General features: G+C 37.0%; 1 pseudogene; it reads left to right on the forward strand.

The window, feature by feature from the left end:
* Positions 1-925: 925 nt before the first annotated feature.
* On the forward strand, positions 926-7,805 carry LOC113114889 (solute carrier family 13 member 5-like; annotated as a pseudogene).
* The last annotated feature ends 4,115 nt before the right edge of the window (positions 7,806-11,920 follow it).

Genomic DNA, 11,920 nt, shown 5'->3' on the forward strand with positions numbered 1-11,920 from the left:
CTATTTTTTGGCAAGTTAAATTATGTCAATATGCATTTAAGATTTAAGGTATGTCTATACAACAACAACAACAAAATACTTAAAAAAATACAGCTACTTTGGGTAATATTCACTAGCAAACAGTATCAAAACGACTCCCTTCTGGCTTGATTATAACCAGAATTCATTAATCTACATGGAACTAAACATTTGAGTAGTATACATGGATTTATTTAATCTTAAATGATGAAACACAATTAAATCAAACTTTTGTAACTACTTTTGTTCAAGGCGAAGTTGTTAATATAATTTCTAAACAGGGACAGGTCTATAACAATGTTAAATGACATCCACTCTTCAGCTATATCTACACAGCGCATAAACAGCAACTTCTTCCTTACAGTATCATCAAGTTCTAAGGCACGGTTGCCCTGAACCGAGCCCTGGCCTGCACTCACACTCAACTTTCCGATCCGCAACACGCTAACGTCATGCATGAGATAACGGAGAAAACCACTTATTATTAATATTTTTTTTTTTATCTACTCCGTACATTGATTTTCCCTTGTATGTGTCAGAAAATTATTACGAAGACAGCTGAGGTTATTTAAATTATTTGCAGCTTTACTCTCAAACTACATTTCCTGTTTATCAATAAGGTAAAAACAAGAGCCATTACAAACCTAAATATACTTGATTGAATTAAATGTATTGACACTTGCCAAAAAGTGATTACAGGCGCCAATCAGTTTTCGGCAGACGATCAATAGTCAAACGAACCGGGCTTTGGGGGTCAAACGTGCTCGGGAGCGGTTCAAAACGCCTAGTGTGAGTCCACCCTAATGATAAGAATATGATTTAAAAGCTGGCTGTGTGCATGATTTTGTGATAATAATTGCTTTTTTTCTCTCTCACTCTCCCTCCCTCCCTCCCTCCCTCACTCTCTCTCTCTCTCACTCCACCCCAGAGAGCAGGTTAAAAGGACGTGTCCAACACTGTTAAACTTACTTTATATGCACAAAACTTTCTTTATTCTGAGATGATCCCAATACTAAAATCCATATGGAACATGAAGAATGGGATAGTTCTTTTCTTCACTCCTTTGATTTTTCTTCCACTCCCAGTGGTCATCAACACAAGGGTATGTATCAGATGAAATTTCCACAAATGTTTAATTTAGCACTTGAATTACATTACACTTGTCTTATTACTTCTATTAAGTCACTTTTGTATGCTTTTGTCCTGAGGTTATAATTGTTTGTTTTTATGCACCTGTTAAACACTGCATATATAAACACTGTTTAGTACAAATTCTGTTTAATACATAGATACTACATTCATACACTGAGGCCTCCATGTACAATAATTCAATGTGCCTCAAATTTGTTTTTTTAACCCTTTGTCATTGTGTATGTTCAGGCGTGGGAACACATAAGTCTAAATTCCTGACTCAGAGTCAATGTGTTGTGGTCATGACCCTCATGTGCATATTTGAGACCGTGCTCATATTAACTACTCCCATTGACATTAAGATCAAAAATCACTTCTTGAAAAAAATTCCTTATTGCCAGGATTATACTCTCAAAAATAGTTAAGTTTTTTGCAGCGATACCATAGAAGAATCACTTTTGGTTCCCCAAAGGACCTTTCAGTGAATTCTGATTAGTGTAAAGAAAATTGTAAAGATCTAAAAAATATATTTCCTGTATGAAGAGACTTCTGTCCAATGGAAAGGTTCTGGGAATGTTAAAGGTTGTTCCTGAAACAACTGATGCCAATAAAGAACCTTTATTTTTAATAGTGTTAACCAAATATCATGTTTAACATATTAAACAGGGATCTAAAACTACAATGGGGTCAAGGCGACAAAATAATAAACATAAATCAAAGAGCACTTCACTAAAATCAGTAAATTTGCAGTCGCAACTTCAGTAAATTTGTGATACTGATTTTGAAAACTACTTTATACAGATAATCAAAAACAGATGTCCTTCCATTCATTGAATTACAAAATACACTTTAAATACATTTCGAATCATGCTGAATAACATGAGCACCACTGTTGTTAAAATACTAGGACACCCTGTAATTTATTTTATTAATTTAAAAAAGGTAATAACTTCAATAAAATACAGTATTTGGAAGAAAATGTTTTTACTTTTTGTCATGCTAATGCATTCCCCAATATGATCATGATGATCATGCTTATTATAGCTAAGCTCTAAGTATGAGCCAGATAGACAATTAATTTGTAACATTTCATCTTTCCTTTTCCATTTCCCAAGCAAAAGATCATATCCAATACGAAAACATTCTGAGAAAATAAATAAATAATAATATGCATCACAAAATTGTTGCAAATAAGGACGAGGCGGAATCTAAGCAGTTTAGATTTACACAAACTCAAAACTGGAAACAGGAACTGAACAGAACAACCAGGTTAAACACACTGAGAACTGACAACGAACAGAAGAAAACACTGGGGATAAATACACTGAAACTAACCAATAAACCAAAGGAACAGCAGGTGCAAACACTAACAAAACCATGAGAAAATAGAGAAAATAAATGGATCTGGAAACAGTGAAAACTCAAAGTCCAACTAAAGCATACGCAAAACACAGATACCCATAACAAAATGTCCCCAAAATATGTCTAGAATCATACTAGCATGTGGTTTTAAAAAGAGCACGTTTCCATCTTCCAGGAGGCCAGCTGTGCCTATGTGATCATACTGATGGCAGTTTACTGGTGTACTGAGGCTCTTCCTTTAGCTGTCACTTCACTGCTACCTGCTGTCCTCTTCCCCATGCTTGGCATCATGCAGTCCAAAATGGTAAGTTGGTTTCAGTGTTTCCAGTTAAGAAAGGCATAAAATTCATTAGAGATGAAAAAAGCACACATCAAAAAGCTAAGGCTCCATTTTGTTTCTCTAGGTGTGTATGCAATACCTGAAGGACACTAACATGCTGTTTGTGGGTGGACTAATGGTCGCTGTGGCAGTTGAGCACTGGAACCTGCACAAACGCATTGCCCTTCGAGTGCTTCTCATTGTTGGGGTGCGCCCAGCACTGTAAGTTAAACCCTGTTATGGGTACCATCATTGATATGTTGTTAAATCCTATCTTTGCTTTTTGTGTTCACATTCTGATTGCTTCCTTTGTATTAATGCAGCCTGATGCTGGGCTTCATGGGGGTGACAGCTTTCCTCTCCATGTGGATCAGTAACACGGCTACTACGGCCATGATGGTCCCCATAGTGCAGGCTGTGCTGGAACAGCTGAACAAACAGGAGACAGAGTCGTCACAGACGACCTGTGGTGAGGAACGGCCCCAGGCCCCTGAGGCGGAATACAAACAGACAGCAAAAGACAGAGACTCAGAAGGTAAGGCAAAGAATTGTTATGAGGTCCATGCAATAAGAGGTATTTTAGAAGTACATATACTACTGTTCAAGTTTGGGGTCAGTGAGAATAAAAAAAAACTAAAGAAATAAATTAAAGCTCACAATAACTCACAATAGTGATTACTGATTATAGTTAATTCTCTTATTGTTTTTTTATTTAACAACAATTCTATTCATCAAAAATTCTGAAACAACAACAAAAATTGCATTATGGTATCCACTAAAATCAGCACATTTTCAACATTAAAGGAACTGTTTCTTGAGCACCAAATCAGCAAAAAAAAACTTCTAGGTGACTTATTTTAAAAACATCCAAATAACTTACTGACCTCAAACCTTTGAACTGTAGGTTATGAGAGTAATGTATCATGTTTTTTAAACTATTATCCCCCAGGGGCTTTTTTTCTCACCTTCTCATGAACTCCAAATATTTGAACAGTACAGTTTTCATATCAAGACGCAAGTTTATTTTTTGGATCAACTATCATAATTCTTGATGTGCATTCCCTATTTCTTAGTGGTGCTACGCATGCTGGATGTCTCACCAGAGGCCAAACAAAAGGAATCAGCCGAGAAGCGGTTCATGGCTAAAGGAATGACTCTGTGTGTGTGTTATGCGGCAGTGTTGGGGGAACGGCCACACTCACTGGCACTGGACCGAACCTAGTACTGAAGGGTCAGATGAACCAGTGAGTACTGAATAAAAACTTCACTTCTACCATTTTGTTTCAAGAAACTGAACCCTTTTATTTATTACCCTCAGATTATTTCCTGATAATGGTGATGTCATCAACTTTGCCTCATGGTTTGGGTTTGCCTTCCCCAACATGATCATCATGCTGACGATAGCTTGGCTGTATCTTCAGTTCATTTTCATAGGATTCAAGTATGATAGATAATTGATTTGTTACATTTCATTTTTTTTTTCCACTTCTTTAATGAAGTGCTTTAATCATGTCTCCAGCATTAGGAAGACATGGGGATGTGGAGCGGTAAAGTCAGAGAAGGACATAGCCGCCTATAACGTGATCCGGGAGCAGCATCTTCAGCTGGGACCGATGTGTTTTGGCGAACTCAGCGTTCTGGCTCTCTTCAGTTTGCTCATAGCTCTGTGGTTTACTCGAGATCCTGGATTTGTAACAGGCTGGGCAACACACACCTTTAACATTGAAGCAGAGTATGATTTACACTACAGGCTTAGATCAATGAATTTATTGCAAAAGTGCAATTTATTAAAGTCACTAAACATGTTAATAAAGGAAATTAGTAAATAAAAATATGTATATTCATATTTAACTAGAGTATGTATGCAGGTATTATTCCAAAAATACTGGAATAATAAGATGACTTTTTTGGTGTTTAATATTCTGTTCATTTAGATATGTGACAGATGCTACAGTTGCAGTCTTCATTGCCCTGTTGCTCTTCATTCTGCCATCTAAACCACCCCGGCTTTGCTTCTGGTCATCAACTGGCTCTGAAACTGGTGAGAAGGATTTTACACAATGAAACGCTCTACAAAGAAGACTCGGAGAGTTTTGATCTATTGTTCTTGTTTGGATTGACTCGCTGTACTTTGTATATTAATTTACAGAGCCTCAACCCTATTCTGCGCCCAGTCCAGCCCTGCTCTCCTGGAAAGTAGCTCAAAAGAAGTTACCCTGGAACATAGTTTTGCTCCTAGGTGGAGGATTTGCATTGGCCAAAGGTAGCGAGGTGAGAACACTCGATGAAAAAGGAATGTCTCATTCTCATTCTCAATGTCATAGTTATTGTGTTTCTTTAAACTGCTGTGAAGATAATCATTTAAATTGTGGCTGTGGCTTTTTTTGTGAAAATGGCTTCTGAAGTGTGCAAACAGTTTTCAGGAATCTTTGAGAGAAGATTTATTCAAACATACTTCAATTACAGGATAAATAAAATTACGGTGTGTTTATAATAGTGAATCTATTTAACACTACATTTACAATAATGGCAATATGCTTAGAAATCAGTCACATTAGTGAAATTTAGCAGAGAAAAGGGCTGTACTGTCCGACTAAACGGCCATTAACAAAAGCCAGAGAAGCCACAGAAGCTGGAGATGGATGCAAAGATGAGAAAATTCTGTATCAGGCAGATCAAGCTCACTGTTCATGATGCACAAAATATAGGAAGAAAATTCAAACGCAGAGGGTGAGGGGTTTAAATTAATGTATCTTTGAGGGGAACTGACTTTTCTTTGGAAAATTTTAGATGATATTTTCTTTTTATCTTATCTCCGTATGATGCATATTTAAAAGCGCAGCGCTGCTTTGTTTAAAGTGGTGAAGGAAATGTGGTATCACTGCTTTTTTTATCATCATTTAAATTGTGGTGAATTATGAGGAAGTTGTGGCCTAATGGTTATAGAGTTTGATTCCTAACTCTAAGGTTGTGGGTTCGAGTCTCGGGCCAGCAATACCATGACTGAGGTGCCCTTGAGCAAGGCATGAACCCCCAACTGCTCCCCGGACACCCCAGCATAAAAAATGGCTCTTCACGGTCTGTGTGTGTTCACTGCTGTGTGTGTGCACTTTGGATGGATTAAATGCAGAGCACAAATTCTGAGTATGGGTCACCATACTTGGCTACATCACTAATTTGCATTTTCATTCAGTCCGTCTGCTGTTTTTGTTTTGTTCCGTTCAGATGTTTTATGTCGCATTTCACAAAATGTTAGACCATTCTGCTTTTGCTATAAATTAAAAAAAAATTATACAATCTAATTTACATCAAAAACTGCTGTTTGTTTGGATCGTGATTAAAATGCATCTGATTAATATAAAGGGACAGTCAGGGAAAAACTACGATAAACTGTCAAAAGAAAAGGGAGATAATAAGAATAATAATAAAAACATGACTAATTAGCTCAAACGTATTGATTTTAGCTAATTAGTCATTTTCTTTATTTACTCCATTTGTAAGATGAATCTGATTTCATATTTTTCTTTTGTATCTCAGGAGTCAGGTCTGTCCAGATGGATGGGAAACCAGTTGACTCCTCTGCATAGTATCCCTCCCTGGGCCATTGTCATCATCCTGTGCCTCTTGATTGCCATTTTCACCGAGTGTACCAGCAATGTTGCCACAGCTACCTTATTTCTTCCTGTCCTTGCTTCTATGGTAAGACTGGTATAGAAAGCCTGTAAAGGTCTGATATTTACCAAATAATAGATGCTCAGAAGATGAGAAAAAAATCTAGAATTAAATATGATAATCATATCTGTATGCATCATTTTTAGGCAGGTGCTTAAATTCTTGAAATAGCATCAGCTGTGAAGAGTATTGCTCACCAGCTGTGCAAAGCTTCACTGAAACGTCAGCCTCCGTGCAGACATGACTCACAGTTTGTTATAATCTTTAAGAATTACAGCCCAATTACAGACACTTTGTGATGAGCTTAGAAAACATGCAGTTAGATCAGAGACATATGAGTCAGCGCTGTCCACAATTAAATCTTGTTTTCTGCTTTATAAGTACATCAGACATTTCTGTTTCTGTTTCGCAGTCTCAATCGGTTGGAATCAACCCTCTTTACATCATGGTACCATGCACGCTCAGTGCCTCCTTTGCATTCATGTTACCTGTGGCAACTCCACCAAACGCTATAGTCTTTTCCTACGGATACCTCAAGGTTTCAGACATGGTGAGTTTCAGAATCTGGCAACCAATTTTATTCCAGACAGAAAAAAAGGGTTCCCTGGTGTTCCCAGCCCAAGTGGAAATTTCAGCCTATTTCTATATTCAAAGTGTGTTTAAAAACTCATCATAATACAGAAGAACCAGTTTACAAGATCAGCTGCCAGACATCAATCATTTATAAGCAGTTATGTTAGTGACGTAGCATTGTTAAAACAATTATGGCCCCACATATAGACAAACCACAAGTCATTTTACCACATCTAAAAGATTTCCCTTCGCAGCTGCTCCAGTGACCAATAAACTCACTCAATCTTTAACTTTTTTTTTTCTCAGGCAAAAACTGGCATAATGATGAATATCATAGGGATCTTCTGCATCACCTTATCCATCAACACCTGGGGCAGGGCCATGTTCAACCTAGACTCTTTCCCTGCATGGGCCAACCAAACAGTAATATGACAGACACTACAAGGCCAAATGGAAACCAGCAAGCTGCTTAATTTCTTCGCATCATTCTCATAAATGTTGTGGATCAAAGCTGCAGCAGAGAGAAAATGGAATCTGTCATGTCTTGCAGGACTATTTTGCACACTCATAACCTCTTTCAGACCTACAGTAACTAAGCACCAGGATATACTACAGTATGTTCAAATGTTTGGGGCTCTTACGATTTTTTAATGTTTTTGAAATCTCTTATGCTCATCAAAAATGCATTAAAATCTGATAAAAAAATACAGTAAGAATAATATTATGAAATTGTTTTCTAATTAATATTAATAATATTGTGAAATAGTTTTTGCAACAAAATGACCATTTTATATTTTAATATATATTAAAATGTAATTTATTACTGTAATGGCAAAGCTGGATTTTCTAGCAGCCATTACTCCAGTCTTCAGTGTCACACAATCCTTCAGAAATCATTCTAATATGCTGATTTCTTATTATTATCATTGTTGAAAACAGCTGTGCTGCTTAATATGTCTGTTGAAACCATGTTTGTTTGATTCTTTGATGAATAGAAAAGGGTGAATTTTACTTACCCCAAACTTTTGAACACTAGTGTACATGGTCATAACATTTTGCAACCCAACTTTATCAACCAAATATGCATGTCAGATGTTTCAAACATCGAAACAATCAAATGTTTCAAACATTTCATATATTCACAAACATTGCTTTAGATGGCAATGACAATATTGTGGATGTTCGTTCCAATTATAATTAATCATTTGAAATTCTCTGGGATAAACCTGACTGAGATGTGAAAGCCTCACCAACAACTGCCTTAAATCTCAGGGCATTAAACTAGTAAGACACATCACGGGCAATTTCCTAGATTCAATTCTGCAAATACCTCATGGTTTTGACACATGAAATAGTCCTAGTTCATAACAGGTATGCTGAAACATTTGAACATGTATAAATTATAAATATATAATTTATAGTGTTAAACGCCACAAACTGCATGAATAATGCATTATTACATCACTGGAGAAGTGCAATTTTAAAATGTAAATTTTTCCTTGTATTAATGCAACAACTGATTTTCTTTTGTTTTATGTGAGTGTGTTTTGTTTTGGGCCATCAAACTATTGTATTCTCTCTAAACAGAGTTCAAATATGCAACTTTAATACTATGTGTACATCTACGTTTTATAGTTCCAGTCTGTACCTATAGCATCAAAATGACTTTCTTTAGAAATATTTCTAAAATTAAAATAATGCACAATTGGAAAGTGTATGACATTAACGCACAGGCAGGGATGGTCTCTCAGAGTTTAATGCACATTACCAGTGTGGTGTGCGAGTTCACTGATACACTGTATCACATTTTATTTGACTAAATACTACAATGCTTACTGAAACATTATTTTGCAATTTTGGAGAAATTATACAAATAAAAAAAATAATAATGCTGTTTATGAAAAATAAAGCACTTATAGTATAGGGCATGTGATCGGAATATGTCCTGAAACTGCTCTTCTATTATGTTAAAGAGATCAAATTGAATAAAACTGTATAAAACCTCTCCCTGCATTATGTTTATTATTGTGGATGAAATACTGCGTTCCAAGAGTGCTGTATCAAGTCACCTCAGTGGAAAGTCTGTGGGAAGGAAAAAGTGTGGCAAAAAACACTGCACAACGAGAAGAGGTGACCGGACCCTGAGGAAGATTGTGGACTGAGTCTGGAGTAGAAACATCCAGAGCCACCGTGCACAGGCGTGGGCTACAGGTGCCGCATTCCCCAGATCAAGCCACTTTTGAACCAGAAACAGCGGCAGAAGCGCCTGACCTGGGCTACAGAGAAGCAGCACTGGACTGTTGCTCAGTGGTCCAAAGTACTTTTTTTGGATGAAAGCAAATTTTGTATGTCATTCGGAAATCAAGGTGCCAGAGTCTGGAGGAAGACTGGGGAGAAGGAAATGCCAAATTTCCTGAAGTCCAGTGTCAAGGACCCACAGTCAGTGATGGTCTGGGGTGCCATGTCAGCTGCTGTTGGTCCACTGTGTTTTCTCAAGGGCAGGGTCAATGCAGCTAGCTATCAGGAGATTTTGGAGCACTTCATGCCTCCCTCTGCTGAAAAGCTTTATAGAGATGAAGATTTCGTTTTTCAGCACGACCTGGCACCTGCTCACAGTGCCAAAACCACTGGTAAATGGTTTACTGACCATGGTATTACTGTGCTCAATTGGCCTGCCAACTCTCCTGACCTGAACCCCATAGAGAATCTGTGGGATATTTTGAAGAGAAAGTTGAGAGACGCAAGACCCAACACTCTGGATGAGCTTAAGGCCACTATCGAAGCATCCTGGGCCTCCATAACACCTCAGCAGTGCCACAGGCTGATTGCCTCCATGCCACGCCGCATTGAAGCAGTCATTTCTGCAAAAGGATTCTCGACCAAGTATTGAGTGCATAACTAAACATAATTATTTGAAGGTTGACTTTCTTTGTATTAAAAACACTTTTCCTTTATTGGTTGGATGAAATATGCTAATTTTTTGAGATAGGAATTTTGGGTTTTCATGAGCTGTATGCCAAAATCATCAGTATTAAAACAATAAAACCTGAAATATTTCAGTTGGTGTGCAATGAATCTAACATATATGAAAGTTTATTTTTTATCATTACATTATGGAAAATAATGAATTTTTATCACAATATGCTAATTTTTTTTGAAGGACCTGTATCATGCTGGTATATGAAGATGCAGAAAAACTGACAGCTGTTGTTTTAAAATAACTTCAACTTTGTACATCAAGTAAACTAAAACTACAACTTTCATTAAGCTCAAGAAGTTTCATTATGTTCAAAGTGATTCCGCCAGTACAAATTAAATGTGAAGCAAAAACTATTTGGGGAAACAACATGGCACAGAAGCAATGACAGTGTACTATAAACACTGAGTCCTATAAAATAGCTCAGCTGACTCTCGCTCATGCGAGCAGAGCCAGAAATGCCCATTGTCACTTAAAAATAAAATTAAAATGCCAGTCTGTAATGTAAAAACAAAGCAAACGGATTTTCCCAAAAGTGCAGTATCAAATCCTTAGTGTTTCAACTTGCCTGGAGCACAATAAAAGCATTTTTCCGCATGATGGATCAGTACAGGAAATAAAACTTCAAGACTGACAATTCAATATATTTTTTTCTTCATAATTTTCCTTCCAGAAAACTTGGGCATACGGTTCCCGCTTGGATATTTTAGAAACTTAATAATAACAATCTAGGAATTTCTAGATTGGTTTTTTATTTATATTTTTTTGCAATCAAACTATAGTAATCTCTCTATGTTTTTGTCATTTAACAGAGTTTACAGTTGTTAAATATGCAACTTCAATATTCTGTGTACATACAGTAGAGCCCACATAAGGGAGTTTTGCTTTGTGACAACCTAAAGAGAACAAATACAGAACATTCTCTATGGTTATTTTTACGGTTTTATTTTATAACCAAAATGTTCTGGGTACCAAAAGTTGTTAGCTGGGCTGAGTCTCCTTTCCTTGAAAAGAAAGTGTGGGAAAGCCCTGGACTCGAGCAGGAACATGATGTACACTTACAATTAATGTCAAAAGAAAGCAGGGGGTTCCGCACAAAAAGGGTAGAAAGCGGTGAAATCAGTAAGCTCTTGGGGAAGACTTTAAAAGTCAATGTTGTACTTGTTGTGACTGTGACTCTCAATGAAAATCTTTAAGGTCAAGCTAAATCCTAAGGGGAGACAGCGCTGCACCACTGCAAATCCACCTGATGATTTCATAAACCTGGCAAGGTCAGAAGCACTGGATTAATGATAGTTCACGATCTTGTGGAGACAAAAGACTAGACTTCACAACCATGTATTTACAGTCTCCAGTAAGCGGCCACACAGCAACCCCATAGTGCATAATAATCCTCAATTGCTGAGGTATGACCAGGTTAAAACCTCATTATAATTTCTTACAACTGTTGCAATAACTACAGAGGAATGTTGCAATTTTGGTTAGGTTTAGATCACGTGCATGATGCCAAATGCGCCAAACAAAGAAATCGTTCTTAAAAATACACAGTCACACATAAATTATAATCTCTGTCATGAAACAAAGCGATAAAATTGAATTACAGAAAAAAGGTCCCCAAAAAGGTCTGCCATTCACCACAGAATGCCTGTTTTCTATTTAAGAAATTAAATTGTTATAGGCCTAACAAGTAAGCATCTAACAAGCGGTTGGGTGTGCAGTGACACTGTGATCACTATGATCTTAGAACAGATATAATTACAGTGCCCTTTTCTGCTTTTCGGCAACTTCAACACCCACTCATTATCCATCTGAACCAAAAGCGCATATACCTCAGCCTCCAATTTGACTGTAAACATATGAGAGCCCAA

Source organism: Carassius auratus, chromosome 15 (assembly GCF_003368295.1).
Source record: "Carassius auratus strain Wakin chromosome 15, ASM336829v1, whole genome shotgun sequence".
Lineage (NCBI taxonomy): Eukaryota > Metazoa > Chordata > Actinopteri > Cypriniformes > Cyprinidae > Carassius > Carassius auratus.